This window comes from Schistocerca serialis, chromosome 8 (assembly GCF_023864345.2).
Source record: "Schistocerca serialis cubense isolate TAMUIC-IGC-003099 chromosome 8, iqSchSeri2.2, whole genome shotgun sequence".
NCBI lineage: Eukaryota > Metazoa > Arthropoda > Insecta > Orthoptera > Acrididae > Schistocerca > Schistocerca serialis.
The window spans coordinates 230,118,534-230,136,605 of NC_064645.1; the positions used below are offsets into that span (position 1 = coordinate 230,118,534).

General features: G+C 41.3%; 1 protein-coding gene across 3 annotated transcripts in view; it reads left to right on the top strand.

Moving 5' to 3' along the window:
• The window catches only part of LOC126416611 (cuticle protein 7-like), a 139,872-nt gene that overhangs the window by 11,754 nt on the left and 110,046 nt on the right, over positions 1–18,072 (top strand). The gene's annotated exons all lie outside the window — the stretch shown is intronic.

Below are 18,072 nucleotides of genomic sequence, written 5' to 3' on the forward strand. Positions count from 1 at the left end.
TAATAACGGCTTGCTACGCCTGGGAATTGAGTCAAACAGAGCTTGGATGGAGTGTACAGGTACAGCTGCCCATGCAGCTTCAACACGATACCACAGTTCATCAAGAGCAGTGACTGGCGTATTGTGACGAGACAGTTGCTCCACCACCATTGACCAAATTGGTGCTGGCCAGAGCAGCAGTCGAACATTTTCTGTGTCCAGAAAGGCCCGTACAGGACCTACAACATCGGTCGTGCATTATCCTGCTGAAATGTAGGGTTTTGCAGGGATCGAATGAAGGGTAGAGCCACGGGTCGTAACACATCTGAAATGTAACGCCCACTGTTCGAAGTGCCGTCAATGCGAACAAGAGGTGACCGAGACGTGTAACCAGTGGTAGGCCACACCATTACGCCGGGTGATACGCCAGTATGGCGATGACGAATACACGCCTTCAATGTGCGTTCACCGCGATGTCGCCAAAAACGGATGCGACCATCAGGATGCTGTAAGCAGAACCTGGATGCATCCGGAACAATGAGATTTTGACATTCGTGCACCCAAGTTCGTTGTTGAGTACATCATCGCAGGCGCTCTTGCCTGTGATGCAGCGTCAAGGGTAAACGCAGCCATGGTCTCCGAGCTGATAGTCCATGCTACTGCAAACGTCGTCGAACTGTTCTTGCAGATGGTTGTTGTCTTGCAAACGTCCCCATCTATTGACTCAGGGATCGAGACGTGGCTACAAGATCCGTTACAGCCATGTGGATGAGATGCCTGTCATCTCGACTGCTAGTGATACAAGGCCGTTGGAGTCCAGCACGGAGTTCCGTATTACCCTTCTGGACCCACCGATTCCATATTCTGCTAACAGTCATTGGATATCGACCAACGCGAGCAGAAATGTCTCGATACGATAAACCGCAATCGCGATATGCTACAATCCGACCTTTATCAAAGTCGGAAACGTGATGGTACGCATTTCTCCTCCTTACACGAGGCATCACAACAACGTTTCATCAGGCAACGCCGGTCAACTGCTGTTTGTGTATGAGAAATGGGCTGGAAACTTTCCTCATGTCAGCACGTTGTATTTGTCGCCACCGGCGCCAACCTTGTGTCAATGCTCTGAAAAGCTAATCATTCGCATATCACAGCATATTCTTCCTGTCGGTTAAATTTCGCGTCTGTAGCACGTCACCTTCGTGGTATAGCAATTTTAATGGCCAGTGGTGTGGAATATACCGATTCGACACATGTGTTCCATATCTCTGACACATTGATGGCCCTTCCTGCCGTAAGAGAAAAGCATATGCTAATGGCCAATGTTCCCTTCTGTGCCTTGCAAGGGCTACTTCTTCAGCTCGTTGTAGTCAGAGCGAGGTCTTACTGACAGCAGCCTGATGTTCCTCAGTTTAAGTCCCTGACGGCTGCAGGAAGTCACCTCACTAAAATATTACTGTTCCTTAATTGCTTCCACTGAGCCAACAACACTTTGCCTTTCAGGGCCCCATAAGGGCTGATTACCAGCAGGGATACAGTGCAGCGAGCATGTCGAAGGAATCAAGCGTTCTTTGAAGCTACGTCGACGAGTTTATTTCCCCGTGTCGCTATGAGCTCTGGAATCCAACAGAAAATTTTCTCTCTCTTACCTTTCTAATAAAAAGAGAGCGTCGAGGACATCTTGCACCCTCCCATCTGCTTGACACATATGATCAATAGTAAGAAGTATACTTGGAGACCATAGCACGTTGTGAATTTCTTGCCATGACGTCATCTCGTCTGATCAATTGGTCTCAGCGTAGCAATCAATTCCACATAATAAAAGGGTGACAGGATATCGATGATAAGACTAGCCGGTGATATTGCCATCTACAGTGAATGTGAAGAAGAATTAGAGTACAAAATAAGGACTGATAGTATAGAATATAGAGTACAGATTACAGACTGAGAGTACAGAATATAGATTGAGAGTAAAGCGGGAAGAAGACAAATGTAATGAGATGCAGCAGAAATTAAAATAGCCAGATACTAACTTTTTGGAAACTGATGATCACGAAGTAGTCTAAGTTTAGAAGTGACGAACGGAGCAAGGAGGACGTGAAGAGTAGACTAGGACATGTAAGAAAAGTCGACTGGTAGCAAACATGAGCTAAAATTTGTGGAAGTAATTTCTAAGAAGGTACGTCTGAAGCCGAGCATTGTATGGTTTACTTGTGTCTTTAATTAACTTGATGATGATGTCACCAATGGTCAGTTGTTTGAGGGTAATATTTCTCATTTTTGGGAAGTCCTCTCGAAAATTTGGGATGCCGGGGTGACTGTTAAGCCGTCCAAGATTAGATCCAAGATTAGACTTGCTAAGAAATAAGTGTCCTTTCGGAGCCATTTAATTTCCGGGGAGGGCCTTAGGATTGATCAGGAACGAATTGAGGTGTTGAAGATATTTCCTCAGTCTCGAAGTAGGGAGGAGATTGCCATATTTATTGGGCTGGCAAATTATTTTCCCAGTTTTGTCCTTGGTTTTGCCTAATTGGTCGATCCCCTGAGTAAACTACGTAGGAAGCGGAAGATATTTGTCTGGGTGAGAAGTTGTCTGGTCCTGAGGTGAATTACTCCGTTTATGAGTGCGAGGCGCTGGCTGTGCTTCTCGCCTTAGAGAAGTTTCAGTTCTATCTTAAGCATAGGGAGTTTGATGTCGAGGCGGGCAATCAGGCCCTAAGTTCGGTGTTGGCTCAACCCAGGAAAACTGATACGATTTCCAGGTAGGCGGTCCGCATCTTCACGTTTCATTTGGAGGTGCGACACATAAAAGGATGTGACAACCAAGTCGCTGACGCCCTCAGTCTTATGTTTCAGGAGGAGGGGCTGTGTAGAATAGGGGCTTTAGTGAGTTTCACCCGGTTGTGTCTACTGTTTCAGCCGAAGTTTCCCAGTTGTCTGTCGATAGCTAGTATGAAAATCCAATCCGATAAGATGTTGAAAATAGGTAGATTGATAAAAGAAACATCAGAAAAATCTGTTGTGTGTGTGTGTGTGTGTGTGTCTACGTGCACTTTGACGGAGACATCTGCTTGCTGTATCTAAAAGTCGGTTAAGATTGATATCCGCCAATAATTTCAGTGTAGGGCTAAACAGAACAGAAATAATTGTAGTCATCATCGTAATTAGCCCCTTTCAGTAGAATCTACACAGATAGTGAGCTAACATTCGACTGCAATTTGTTAACCTTCATTACTGGAACACAGTTGCTGAAATGGTTATTTTATATGTCGTTTCCTGTGTGTTTCATCAGACAACGTGCTGTCGTTTCCTATGAGTCGAAAATGTTCTCGTTGTATTGGTGGCACGTATGCATGTTAATTAAAATTTTCGGAATGTATGTAAACCAATGCTCATGAACATATCACTGACGTACAGGTTTGTACGATTCTCTTTGTTACGAGGTTACTTCTGCTAAATTCTAGGCATGATGATGACAACAAGAGTCTGTTGAAACCGGTCTTTGTGAAATAAAATAAGTATACCAAGCTATATTGTCTGCAAAAGATTTTCCTATTGACAAAAGAAATTCACTTTATATAAATTTAAATTAGAGCCACAGAGATTGTTGCAAGTAGTCGCAATATTCTTTACTTCAATAATTGATAATCGGTTGTGGATTACATTACAAACGCACGCACAGTTCGTAATGTAAGTCATCGTTCACGGAACCCTATGATTTGAAACTGGTCAGAAAATCTAAACTAGTGGTTCCTTAGAAATTCTGACGTTGTCCGATGTTTGATGTAGATTACTTAATCTGCGTTGTAGGATGTGGAATTGTAGGGTTCTTCCTGGATATGCGCACACGGGAAGCTACTCGGGTAGCAGAGTATCAGCGCTGATCATAATGCTTTAACTATTAAAGTGGCAAAAGCAAGTTGCGATCTTGATACTTGGTGAACGTTTTGGTCTTTCGCTAATATTCACCCTTCAATGGCACACATTTTCCCCTATTGTGGATGACTCAGTGGAGACCTTGATTGTCGAATTCTGCATTTCGGCTGTACAGAGGTCGTTCCACATCAAACACCACCTCGTCGTATTTCTAGGAATGGCTACCACGCGGCGGTTTCTTCATGAGGGAAGGAGGGAAACTTATGGGTGCCGTGACAAGAGAATACGGCAGTCAACTCAAATTTGGCAGCCCAAGGAGGCAGCGTCTCTGACTGCGTCTTGTGCCGAATGACTAGGAGCGTTGTCGTGAAGCAAAAACCCTCGCTTGGACACCTTCCTAAGATACTGCTTGATAAAGTGCAGTGGCGTTGCAGAAGATCTAGATGGTATGTTCCCATGAGGATAGCCTTTTGTAGCTTTTCGGCGGTGGTGAATCTACAAGATTTAACAGTTTGATTTGCTCCTTCGCCTCACGGTCATAGTGACACACCCAGCTGCTTCTTCGGTTCGGAGGGCTTTCTTAATGTGAGTGGGCAGTCGTGGCACCCACGGATGGCGACTTTTGTCATCTACATCTGTATCTATATCTACATCTATATCTACATCTACATCTATATCTATATCTACATCTATATGATGCAATTCAAAATTAAAAAAGTGCCTGGCAAAGGGTTCTACGAACTATCATCATAATATTTCTCTAAAATATTTTCAAGTTGAGGGGAGAGTTTGAGATTGAAATTCTGTGAAAAGGTATCGCCGCAATGAAAAACTCCTTTGTTTGAATGACTGCCATCCCAAATCGTTTACCGTATCTGTGATACTCTCTCCCCTATTTCAGGATAAGCCAAAGCGAGCTGCCCATCATTGGACTTTTTCTATGTGCTCCGTCAATCCTATCTGTTAAGGATCACATCGCGCACAAGATTTCAATGAATACCAAAGCTGCAGATGTGCTCCTGCAAATAAACGAGAAGGATAATAATGCAAATAAATTTTTTCGAGGTGATAATTGAAGGTTTGTAAGTAACTCTCGTAACTGCAGTGTCCTTCTAACGGTATTTAGAGTCACAGGAAACCCTCTCTTTGTCCGATGAGACACGAAGGAGAAATGGGATGCACTGTCTTGCAAAACAAAAAGAGGAAATGTAAACACGATAGTAAACTGCAACAGCACGTGAAGGAAGAGCCTAGAATTTTTCTCGCTTATTTTAAGTAGCAGCATTCAAGACGCAAACAAGGGAGGGAAGAAGTTGAGATAGCCGGTGGTAGGAATGCAAAGTGATTTATACATATACATTCAAATTAACAGCACATGTTATACGTAAAAAGAAAAGAAAGACAACTTAACTTGCTTCCTGTGCTCTTCTCTATGCAGTTACATTTCCCTATTACTATTCTCAGAACGCAAGCTAAGTAACCTCTTCTTATCACTTAGTACTGTTGCTCTTGAAGTCTGCGACCGAAATGTGGCCGACCAGCGATGGATAGCTGGTTAAGATAGCTTTGACAGAGGGCACTGAACTCTTGTCTTCTTTAGAGAGCCTGTATACAGAGAGAGTGGCCATGGGTGAAGTTGCCCGTGATTGGTTGATTAGCTTTGGCGCCATTTTTCTGCCAAACGTCTCTCCCGCTTCCTATGTTTGCCGTGCTTTTTCAGTTGGATTGGAGTTCAGAGGACTTTTGGAAACGATTAAATTTATTTAAATTATTGAGGTACTTGTTATGCGTTGTGCATGCATGTTCGATTTGGTTGTATATCGTTTTTAGTAAGTAATTTGCGTTTGCGATCTTAAATACGAGTTGATTTTAAGGTGTCAGTTTTTAAAATATTTTTAGTGACGCAAAACAGGTAGGTCTATTACAATTTACTGTATTTTTAAGCTCTTATTTCTTTAACAGTTCGTGCATACTGGTAGCATCACAAGCTTTTCTGAAGCCAATATCTGACAGTCCTTGCTGCAAACGGAAAGTTCCTGTAATTGTTGTGCCGTACTCATTCGACTTTATAGCGTCAAACTTTATTTCGTTCCGAATCAGAACACTAGACATTATTTTCGTTTCAGTATTATTGCCTGACTGTTGACGCACGCAAGTTGTAAGCACGTTTTCCGCAGTTGTCGTGGTTGCTGAAACATTATTCGTGGTAAATAATTGTAGGTACTCTTGAAGACAGTTTTTAATAGGCCTACTTACTGTGGGGTAGAAGGGATACGGTAGTTTTCTTGTTATATTTGGTCGTTATTACAGTAGCCTACATTTAACATTACCTGATTTTTGTAATCTTTTTCGTTTGTTATCTACGAGAGTTATTCAGTATATATATATATATATATATATATATATATATATATATATATATATATATATATATATATATATATATATAATGTGTGAAAAGCTTGTAGGGATGTTACAGGGCAGGTTGTACTGAGACATAAATGTCTATGCTAAATAACTCGGAAATGGAGCAACGTATCGAATTTCTTTCTTAACAGTTATGTCTCAGTACAACCTGCCCTGTGACATTCATACAAGCATTTCACACATTTCCTGACCACCCTGTCACGACTTTCATTCATCTGACGTAATACAGGTACGTTAAATCTTTAGTGGTATGTAGTTCCGATACAAAACAAATGCTATACACTATATTTTTTTTATTTACGTTACTTTCATTGCAATATGTCTAGTAAACGAACTTTAAAGAAGATAAGGGCAAGTAACGAATAATTTTTACGGCCACTGTATCAAATTTTCCTGTGTTGTACGTAGTAGGCTACTATGAATATATTATAGCTGTAAAGAAAGGCATTTAACGAATGATTTCACAATATTGTCTTGTGATTTTGATTCGGTGAGTGTGTACTCCACTACTCCACTACTGGCCATTCAAAAATCCCGCCCGCAGTTTGGCAGAAGAATGGCCGCCGTATCGTCCGGTTGGCCACTCCCTCCCTATACAGGCTCTCTAGTCTTCCTGAAGATGTGGCGGTGCCCGCTGTTTCCATTGGCGCTCGAGTCAGCGCCTTCTTGATGCTGTTAAGCGGCTCTGCGCTGGCCGGTTTGTAGTCGATGCTTTAGGACTGCACACACGTGGTGCTTGGATCCGTAGGACAAAGCTGGAAATAAGTAACAGTAACATGTTACTTAGCGGCCCACTCCATGTAGAGGGATGCCTCATTCGTGTTGCTGTTTCTGCATCTTGATGGTGACAGAAGCCCGCCGCTTTTTAGTCGTTGACTAGCCTGGTTGCCAACGTTCGCATTATTTTGAAGGCTCAGTCTAACCATATGATTAAAAATCTATCATGTTCCATGTACAAGTTAGAAACTGTAATTTCTCTGTGTGTCACAGATAATAGACAAAGTGCGCTGTGTGGGCGACTATCTATATGGTGGCAGATGCCTTGCAGGCATGGAATGGCTTAAAGTATGGAGCCGTGACAGTAGTTGCGGTGAAATTGTTTGTCGCTGTTCTATTTGATAGACTGTTAGAATACTAGTTTTGCAAACATCTGCGACCGTTCGACATAGAATACTGTGCTCCAGAGCTTTAGACATGTTAGCTACAATCACACCCAAACTTTTGGATCTAATGTTTGTAGAGGCAGGATCCATAAAGCTGTTATTACATCACTGACTGGTGGAGTTGACAGAAGTGCTTAAAAAGATTGAAAATAATTTCAGGAAATTTTTCTGCCTCAAATATGAAGGTAATCTAATGCTTTCGAGTTGCTCTGTCGCTATCGCCAGAATACGTGTACATCGCGTGTAGTATATACAGTTTATCGAATTGTGTCACGGAGACGTCAAGAAGTCACGGTTCCTCCATACGCTACCAGAAATTACGTCGCTGTCTGTGATGGGGCTCCATTAGTGGAGGTCCATTAGTGGCGATGCTGATTTCGACAGATGGTGATCAACTCACTAAAATCGTGAAGCTTTCCACATTTTTAACTAAGTTTAATTGTCCGTTGTATAACAGTAAATAATTCCTGACGATGGCGACGTAGAAAGGAGGCTAAAGCTTGAGATTACATAACAAATCTGACGAGAGGAAATCTGTGAATACCTAATTCAAAATGTTACCACGAAAAACTACGTTCCCAACGTAGAAAATTATTTCTGGTTCGTAAGTTTGACGATATTAATATAATAAGATAATACATAATAATATTTAGAGTTAACTGAGTAGTCGGCAAAAAGCGTTTGGCTCTAGGAAGAAAACTGTGAAGGATTCGGTACCACAAACTCAACAGTAATGTGAGAAACCATTTTCTTCGTAAATATGTGGAATGCAACAGAGTGAGCACTAGGAAAGAACCTCCATAGTTCACGATTAAAGTTAGGAAATTTCTTTGAAAGCTAACAGAGATTCACAAGAGTTTCATACGAACCCATCGTTTCTAACAAACAAACGATGAATGGCACGAGATCGCGTGTAAGAACACGTTATGTTTGAAGTGATCTGATAGTGTGAAAACGAAACCTTATCCGGTGAAATACTGAGATAATTTCAAACTGCGTCAGTGTAGCCAAAACATCTAATCATCTACAGTGATTACAATGACGCTAAAACGATCACTGAATTCTGTCCTCCGAAATAATTTCACAGAACCAGAATGTAATACTGTATCTCCCTTCATCATCGGATACAAGAATAAATGGTAGAAATTGATATCTATTGAAGACAGGAATAGTAATGGAGTTTTATCCAATGAAATTGGTTCGGAAGATGGAATTTTTTACTTGGTACTTGCATTCATCATTTATTTTAGTGTCAGTGTAATCAGTGAATGAGAATATGGGTGATCGCATGATTTAGGTACATTGACAGAGATAGATTGAAAATATCTCAGGATGTTGTCGGGTGATATAGGTCGCTCTTGGTTAACAGAGGCCTTGGTGGCGAATAACCATGTAACTATACCGTACAACAAAATTAAACAACCACTTTTTGGAAACCACGTAATTGTCTCCTCTTGCGACGCATAAGTCTAAATTTTTGTTGGAAGGTGCCTACAAACTTCTTGTCCAATGGAGCAAAAACTTGGCGTCCTGCAACGTCACGGGGGGGTCGACGACTGATCGACAACGTTTTGATTATTAGTCAAAGACGCTATTCCTAGACAACGCGAAAAATTTAGTAAGCATAAAAAGAGATTACAGTATAAGAAACTTTGTGCAGTGTGTTGGGCGTAGTCAGTATTCACAGATTGAAAGATCAACACTTCGTGATGAAAGACGTCAAAAAAATAGTCACATTTCAAGTGACATGGCGGTTTTATCATTTTGAAATTTATTGTAGCTTCATTTCGTCTTCACGTTGCAAATGAACTGTATTCTGTCACCGGTTCCGACGGGCACTGTGTGAGAGATAATAATCGGGTCTGGTCTTTGATAATTTTTGCATTAAATACGGCTTACAGAGAAGAAGTTATATAATTTGAGACACTCAAAGAGTATTATGTATCCCGTTTAGAGACATTCCGACCACTCCATGAGCTAAGACACTACATCTTTACTGTTACTGAAATAGTCTACAAAAGTTGACAGCTCCTGAGGTCCCAGCTATTCGGCAACATTCCAAGTAATGTTCGTGGTAGATATCTCTGGATGAGCATAACAGTATTCTCCCTTCCTGTGGCTTTCTAAGTCACCCATGTAGGATGGACCAGCCAAGTATTTGGATTGTTGATGTTGTTGTTGTTGTGGTCTTCAGTCCTGAGACTGGTTTGATGCAGCTCTCCATGCTACTCTGTCCTGTGCAAGCTTGTTCATCTCCCAGTACTTACTGCAACCTACATCCTTCTGAATCTGCTTAGTGTATTCATCTCTTGGTCTCCCTCTACAATTTTTACCCTCCACGCTGCCCTCCAATGCTAAATTTGTGATCCCTTGATGCCTCACAACATGTCCTAACAACCGGTCCCTTCTTTTTGTCAAGTTGTGCCACAAACTCCTCTTCTCCCCAATTCTATTCAATACCTCCTCATTAGTTATGTGATCTACCCATCTAATCTTCAGCATTCTTCTGTAGCACCACATTTCGAAAGCTTCTATTCTCTTCTTGTACAAAGTATTTATCGTCCATGTTTCACTTCCATACATGGCTATACTCCATAAAAAATGTTTTTAGAAACGACTTCCTGACACTTAAATATATACTCGATGTTTACAAATTTCTCTTCTTCAGAAACTCTTTCCTTGCCATTGCCAGTCTACATCCTCTCTACTTCGAGCATCATCAGTTATTTTGCTCCCCAAATAGCAAAACTCTTTTACTACTTTAAGTGTCTCGTTTCCTAATCTAATTCCCTCATCATCACCCGACTTAATTCGGCTACATTCCATTATCCTCGTTCAACTTTTGTTGATGTTCGTCTTATATCCTCCTTTCAAGACACTGTCCATTCCGTTCAACTGCTCTTCCAAGTCCTTTGCTGTCTCTGACAGAATTACAATGTCATCGGCGAACCTCAAAGTTTTTATTTCTTCTCCATGGATTTTAATACCTACTCCGATTTTTTCTTTTGTTTCCGTGGATTGGTGTGTGGTATTCTTCTGTTGGAGGTTATAGATCATGCACGAAGGCTTATTCTTAACAGCGATAAGCACTGTTTACCCTTCCTTTCTTAGAGAAGACGCAAAGTGTTCGCAGTCAGATGAGAATGATGCTAAATTCGTGTCAGAGCCACTAACGAGGCAATGTACGGTGCTCCATGTGGCAACCACGAACAAGAGCGCGGGGAACCCAGTCCTTACAAAGTCCACGAGCTTCCTCATCGAGACTATTAGAGGCAGGATAGAGTGAAGATTGAAATTTAACGGAGTAGGGTAGCAAGCCTGGGTAACGCTAGGCGTCACACAAAGAGCGCGCATTGGGAGTCAATTTTTTGGTCAATATGCCGCAAGGTTCCCCTATGAACCAATGGCTGTACTCGTGGAACTTACTTCAGGCGCTTGTTCTGATGACCTAGGATATGATAATGACATTGTAAGACACTTCAAGGTGAAACAAGCCGGAACTGAAAATCGGGTACATAAACAAGGGAAACACTCACTGGGAATTGGCTTTGATGCCTGACGTTTTTGACAAACGGTTCACCAACTTCTTCCACTTTGTTTGGAGTCTATTCCACAGGATTTACAGGATTGGAAATGTATCTTTTCCGAAATTTGTAATGCTCAAACATCAACTGGAAGTGAGAAAAAACCAGGTGTCTTTCTGAGGTGGGTTTTGTTTAAATTTCATACAAAAATAACTGAAAGTAATAACTTACTTAGTCACTTACCTCAACAGTCAGAAATAAAGGTACACTCAAACAGCTTTAGAAAATTTAACTACAAAAATTTATGAGATTGTTTATGAGTTGAGCATGAGATCTAGCAGTTGAACTTGAGTTAATAAGAAGTTTCAAGCAACAACTGCCATCTTGTGAAGAGTAACAACGAATTGTAGTGTCACAAGGTCAACTTTTGCACCCGGGTTGTAGGTGTAGCGTGTATGGTTAGTAAACAAAACGTCATGTATTCTGGGTTGGAACAAGCGGAAAAAATATTGACAAATGTTTCGTAACTTCCTGCAGATCTCGCTGGACACAGTCTTAAGGGCGTCGTCCACAACACGTGACGTGACTGCCGCCGCTCCCACAACAGCCTGGGCCCCTCGTCGCTGCCGCCTCCCTCACACCTCTCCCACACCCGCATAAGTGTGGTGTCGAAGTGAAAAGTGGAAGTGCAGATCTCATGTGCTTAAGTGCTCCGTTTCATTTACGGCGTGTGACAAAAGAAGTACGAAAATCAATCATCATCGACAATTAAATGAATGTCTGTATATAAATTTTGTGTTTTAGTTTTTGTTATGTATAGAAGTACAGTGAACATTGTTCAGTATTTTATATGTTTTCAGTCTGTCTTGTATTTTGTGTGTCTGAGCGTGTTGGTTGCAAAGAAAATTTGCAAACACAAAATTCTGTCATTAGAGAGATCTGACGTATACCAGTTTTGTGTCTTTTGTAATGTATAATTTAAATAATGTCTTTATAAAGAAACACGCTACGTCTCCCTCAACCCCTCTCTTCTCGTCTCCCTCCCTTTTCCTCTTCCTCTCTCTGTCACCCCTCTTTTTAAACAAAAATTTACTTTGTTAAAACACACTGCGCCTCTTCCGTCTGTCTAAATGTGTCTAAATGTGATTTGCTTATTTCTTTTTCATTAATATTCATAGGCATGTTTCTGATTCGCGTATTTCACCTTCTGTCTTTGCTCCTTCAACTACATGTACATATATGTGGATACTCTGCAAATCAGACTTAAGTGCCTGGCAAAGAATTCATCGAACTACCTTCCCAATAATTCACTATTATTCCATTCTCGAACAGCCCACGGCTGAAACGAACACCCATATCTTTCCGTGCGAACTTTGATTTCCCTTATTATCGTTTCTCCCTATGTTACAAAATATCATCGCATTCGGAGCAAAAAATTGGTGATTTAAATTTCATGGGAAGAACTCAGTGCAAAGAGAAACGCCTTTGTTTTACTGATGCACCCCCAAGTCCCATGTCATATCCCAGGCACTCTCTCCCCTATTTGCCCATAATAGCCTGTAAATTGTAATTTACTTATATTTCTATTATCCATATATATATATGTGTATCATTGTGCTCAAAAGCAAGTCACTCAATTTAAAATCAATAACGGATAGCACAAGATAAGTAGAACTGCAATATGTAAAAACTTAAATATTTTCTCATGACAAAAACTGAACTGAAATATAAACAATGCCATTGAAAAAATGGGGTGAATCTTTACGAAACTTAAAAGAATATCAAAAAACATATGACTTTCAACCCAACAAATTATGAAATCATATAAAACGATAAATCTGTGACTATTCTTTGAAATATGCATAAAAATCAAATCTTCTGTGAACAATTGTAGCTGTAACAGTGTGTAAATAAAAGGCTTCCGGCATAAGAAATCACCCTCACTCTGCCAACGCCCTCCTCAAAGACGGTGGAGTAGCGGAGAGAGGTTCAAGGCAGTCTCTTACCCTTGGGGTGAGAGACTGCACCCAAAAGGCGGAAGAATCAGCTATGATCAATGGCATGAGGATGCAGAACGCAATGGAAACGACTGCATTAAAGACAAGTGGCGTGCATCCACAGGACATCTGTCCTGTAATTGAAGAAGTGTAACGATAATCTCACTAATGGCAAAAGATTCCGCACTAGTGTCCTATTCGTATCTCCGGGAGAGACTGACAAGGGAAAGGTGGTCATGAGATAAAGATGGAATAGCCAACGAAAGAATAATGACCCACCAGTCTGAGCGTGGAATATCAGAGGTTTGAACGTAGTAAGAATTCTAGAAAATGTGAAAAAGTAAACACAAAAACTTAGCGTAGATATAGTAGGCGCTCGTGAAGTGAAATGGAAAGAAGACGAAGATTGATTATCAGGCGAATAAAGGGCAATATCAATAGCAGCAGAAAATTACTGGAGTGGTATTTGTAACGAATAGGAAAGTAGGGCAGAGAGTGAGCTACTGTGAACATTTCAGTGATGGGATTGTTGTTCTCATCAGACAGGACAGCAAACCAAAGCAGACGACTTGTAGTGCAGGTATATATGCTGACTTCACAAGCTGAAAATAGAGAGTGGGTAATTCAGTATGTGAAGGGAGATGAGAAATCTAATAATCATGGGGGTTTGGAACGCGGTTATTCGGGAAGAAATAGAAGAAATGATTATGAGAATATGGGCTATTCAGTAGGATTGAGAGAGGAGAGAGATTGACTTCTGCAATAAATTTCAGCGATTAAAAGCGAATACTCCGTTCAAGAATCACAAGAGCAGGAGGTTTACTTGGAAACGATCTGGGGACATGGGAGTATTGTAGATAGGTTATGTCAGGCTCAGATAGAGACTCAGGAACCAGACATTGGATTGTAAGGCGTACCTAGGAGCAGATATAGCCTCAGATCATAATTTAGTAATGATGAAGAGTAGACTTAAGTTGAAGAGAATCACGCAGAAGAATGTGTGGAAGAAGTGATATGCTGATGTATTAAGGAACGATGAGACGTGTTTGAAGTTCACTAAGGATGTGAAAACTGAAGTAAATGGCTCTGAGCACTATGGGACTTAACTTCTAAGGTCATCAGTCCGCTAGAACTTAGAACTACTTAAACCTAACTAACCTAAAGACATCACACACATCCATGCCCGAGGCAGGATTCGAACCTGCGACCGTAGCGGCCGCGCGGTTCCAGACTGTAGCGCCTTTAACCGCTTGGCCACGCCGGCCAGCAACTGAAGTAAAGAAAACACGAGCAGGTAGTTCAATTGAAGAGGAGTCAACATCTCCAAAGAGGGCAGTTAGAAAGGTTGGACAGTCAGACAGAGGTAGGAATGAAGTAAACAGGAAGTACACAGCAGTCAAGGCGAAACAGCTGAAGGAAAATGTGAATAGATAGAACAAGAGATGATTGTCGGATGGACTGGCCCAGTAAAAGAAAAATCAAAACAGCCTTTGGTGAAATGAAAAGCAAGGACGGTAACATTAAGAGAGCAAATGGAATTCCTCTGTTACACGCAGAGGAAAGAGTGAGTAGGTGGGAAGAGCGCATTTAAGGCTTCTATGAGGGTTAAGACTTGTCTGATGACGTGATAGAGGAAGCAACTGAAGTCGATGAGAAAGACATAAGCGATCTTGTATTAATCAGAGTTTGAAAGAGCTCATGAAGACGAGACCAAGAAAGTCAGAAGGGATGAATAATATGCCATTCTGAGTCCCTAAAATCATTGAGGGAAGTGACATCCAAATAACTATACAAGTTGGTTTGTAGAACATATAAGACTGGCGACGTACCATCTGACTTTCGGAAAAATATCATCCAGACAGTTCCCAAGAGAGCAAGGTCAGACCGCGGGGCTGCTACGGTCGCAGGTTCGAATCCTGCCTCGGGCATGGATGTGTGTGATGTCCTTAGGTTAGTTAGGTTTAAGTAGTTCTAAGTTCTAGGGGACTGATGACCGCATTTTATACCGTGATGCAAGGGCAGAAGCACAAGTTGATGGTGATCTGCCCTGTGTTTTAGCTAATGATGAGACGTGTGTGTCTAGGGTTTTTAAGTTTTGTGATGTGTCTGGACTCTGGCCTAAACTTTTAGGCTGGAGGTTTTAGTGTATTGCAGAGTGGCTGACTCCTCCCTTTTTTCCTTGCGGTCAGCCAGCCACTTCCATCTGCTACATTGTTTTAGCCCCCTCTCTCGTTTTCTTCCTGTGTTGTCCATGTTTTACTGCTGACGCCCTGCTTCATCCCACGCTTCGGTGTGGGTGAGCACATCTTTTCCGATGATTGTTTCCCGTGTTTTATGTTCCGTTTCATGTAAATATTCTGAGCTTTTTTTTTTTCCTTGACACCCGTCTCACTATGATACTGAACGGGCGCTGAAGACCTTGCTGTCGTGCGCCCACAAAACCCCTCTACAACAACAACAACTGATGACCACAGAAGTTAAGTCCCATAGTGCTCAGAGCCATTTTTTAGCAAGGTCAGATGGACGCAACAAATATGCACAAACACCTTTACATCTCATGCATTGAAGTTGTTGACAAGAATCATACTAGTATACAGAATAATGGAAAAGGAACTGAGGATGTGTTAGATAACGATCAGTTTGGCTTTAAGAAAGATAAAGGCACCAGAGAGTCAGTTGTGACCTTGTGCTTGAAACTGGAAGCAAAACTGAAGAAATGTGATTTTGTCAACATAGAAAAAGCGTTCGACAATGTGAATGGGAGCAAGATGTTCGAAATTGTGAGAAAAATTGGACTAAGCTATACGGAAAAACGGGTGGTATAAAACATGTTCAAGAAGAAAGAGGGAACAATAAGACTGGAGAAGCAAGAACGAAATCCTCGGATTAAAAGTGGTGTAAGACATAAATACAGTCTATCGCCCTTTTTGTTCAATCTATACATCAAAGAAGCAATGATGGCAGTAAAAGAAATGTTCAAGAGTAGGATGAAAATTCAGGGAGGAAGGGCATTAATGATAAATTCGGTAACGAAATTGCCATTCTTAGTGAAAGTGAAGAAGGATTGCGGGATTTGTTGAAGGGAACGAACCATATAGTAAATACAGAATATGCGCAGAGAGTAAACCGAAAAAAAAGACAAAGGTAATGAGAAGTTTCAGGGATGTGAATAGCGAGAAAATTATCAAAACTTGAATCAAATCGAAGGAGAAGAAATTAAGGAAATCTCCAGCCTTGGAAGCAACATAGCCCATGACGGAAGGAGCAACGAGATCATAAAAACCCCGCTAGTACAGGCAAAGAGGACATTCCTGGACAAGAGATGTCTGCAGGTATCAAACATAAACTATGATTTGAGAAAAAAATTTCTGTGGAGAACTGGTATTGCATGGTAGCGAATCATGGATAGTGGAAAAAACTACTACAGAAAGTTTTTAAAATCACGTTGAGTTATGAGGAAGTAGGAAATCGTCCGCAGAATCGGCGAGGAAAGGAAGAAATGGAAAACACTGACACAAAGGACGTGTTGATGGGACATGTGTTAAGGCATGAAGGATTAACGTCTTTATTACTAGAGGCAACTGTAGAGGTAAAAATCTCTAAGGGAAGAAAGAAATTGGAATACAACCAGCAAGTAACAGAGGAGGTAAGTTGCAAGTGCCACTCTGAAATGAAGAATTTTGTACAACAGAGAATTTCATGGCTATCCGCTTCAAACCAGTCAGAGCACTGATTACAAAAGGGAAGTCGGAAAGAAAGAAAGGAAAACGGCCAAGGCGTCTCCCTGCCCTGAGCATAGCTCGCGCTGTTGTGTAGAAACTCCAGTCGCGAAAACACTTACTGCGCCGCCTCACCCTGCGTCCGAAAGTATAGATGATCTTATTGCTGCGCAGTTACGTCAGGGCACTCCTCCTGATGTTCACTGGAATCACTAAAAACATCGGCAGTAAATTACTGCGTTAGTTCAATCAGATGCTCTGTTAGTGGCAACTGGCCCAAATATGATAAACGCTGCCTGCATTGAACTGTGATAAATCAAACTTTTCCATCTCGATAGTGTACTCCGCCAACTTTCTGAGGCTCAAACAGGTAATATGATTCCGTTGGCTGGAACCATTCCTTTATGGCAAAAAGAAACTAGATTTTACCATATCTTGTGCCATTACTTTCGGAAAAATCTCACAAGGGAATTAAGTAATCCCGGTATAAATAGTCCTACATTTACGTTTACAGGTCCAAAATACAAGACGACCAATGTGATGCAGTGTTCTGTTTGCAGTCCGTTTTGGAGCGACCATGGCTTCAAGCAGATTGACACAGTTGTTGATGTGATATAGCACCGCATGTGTATCCTGTTACGTCCCCCAGCATCCTCTACCGTATAACTATACGAATATCGTTTTTGTAGATGAGCATGATGAACCTTTGTGCTTGCACACACCAAATGAAACGTGGCCTACCTTGACATGATACGAAACAAGATCACTCTCGACAGAGAGCGAAAGGGAATATTTATTTTAGTTCTGACACCTACGAAATCGTTGATGAAGAAAGTGATCATAATGGACACTATCAAGCAGTTATCTAGTTCGATTTCGCTCGTTCGTCTACTGACAGTAATATTCTAGGACAATGCGCAGCTCTCTGTCTTTCTAGGCCCACGACAACGTACAGCTTTCTTTCTAGGCCCGTTTTCCGTAACAGTGCACTTGCTATTATTCGAATTTTCGTCGGTGCTTGGCAGAATACGATATTGAGAATAACATGAAAATAATTCATGTTGTGAAACAATTATTGGTCGTCAATGCGGTCCGAGAACTGGCTATAACAACCATTAATAAAATTCTGCGAGTAATGAAAGCCAAAGGAATAATAAATTTATAATACATTCGTGTGTGACCAAGCGACAAGAAATGTCAGAAACCCATGTGTGGGCAAAGTTTCGGAAATTGGAGCTTAAAAGGCATTTGGAAGATCAATTACTTCAAAGTGTTAACTGAAATATTACTCTTGTATACGAGCATAATTGAGCCATCTAAACACACCTCTCGACATACAGATTTAATCAGTCAACTCTCTAAACTTGCTGCACTAGCGCCTTCA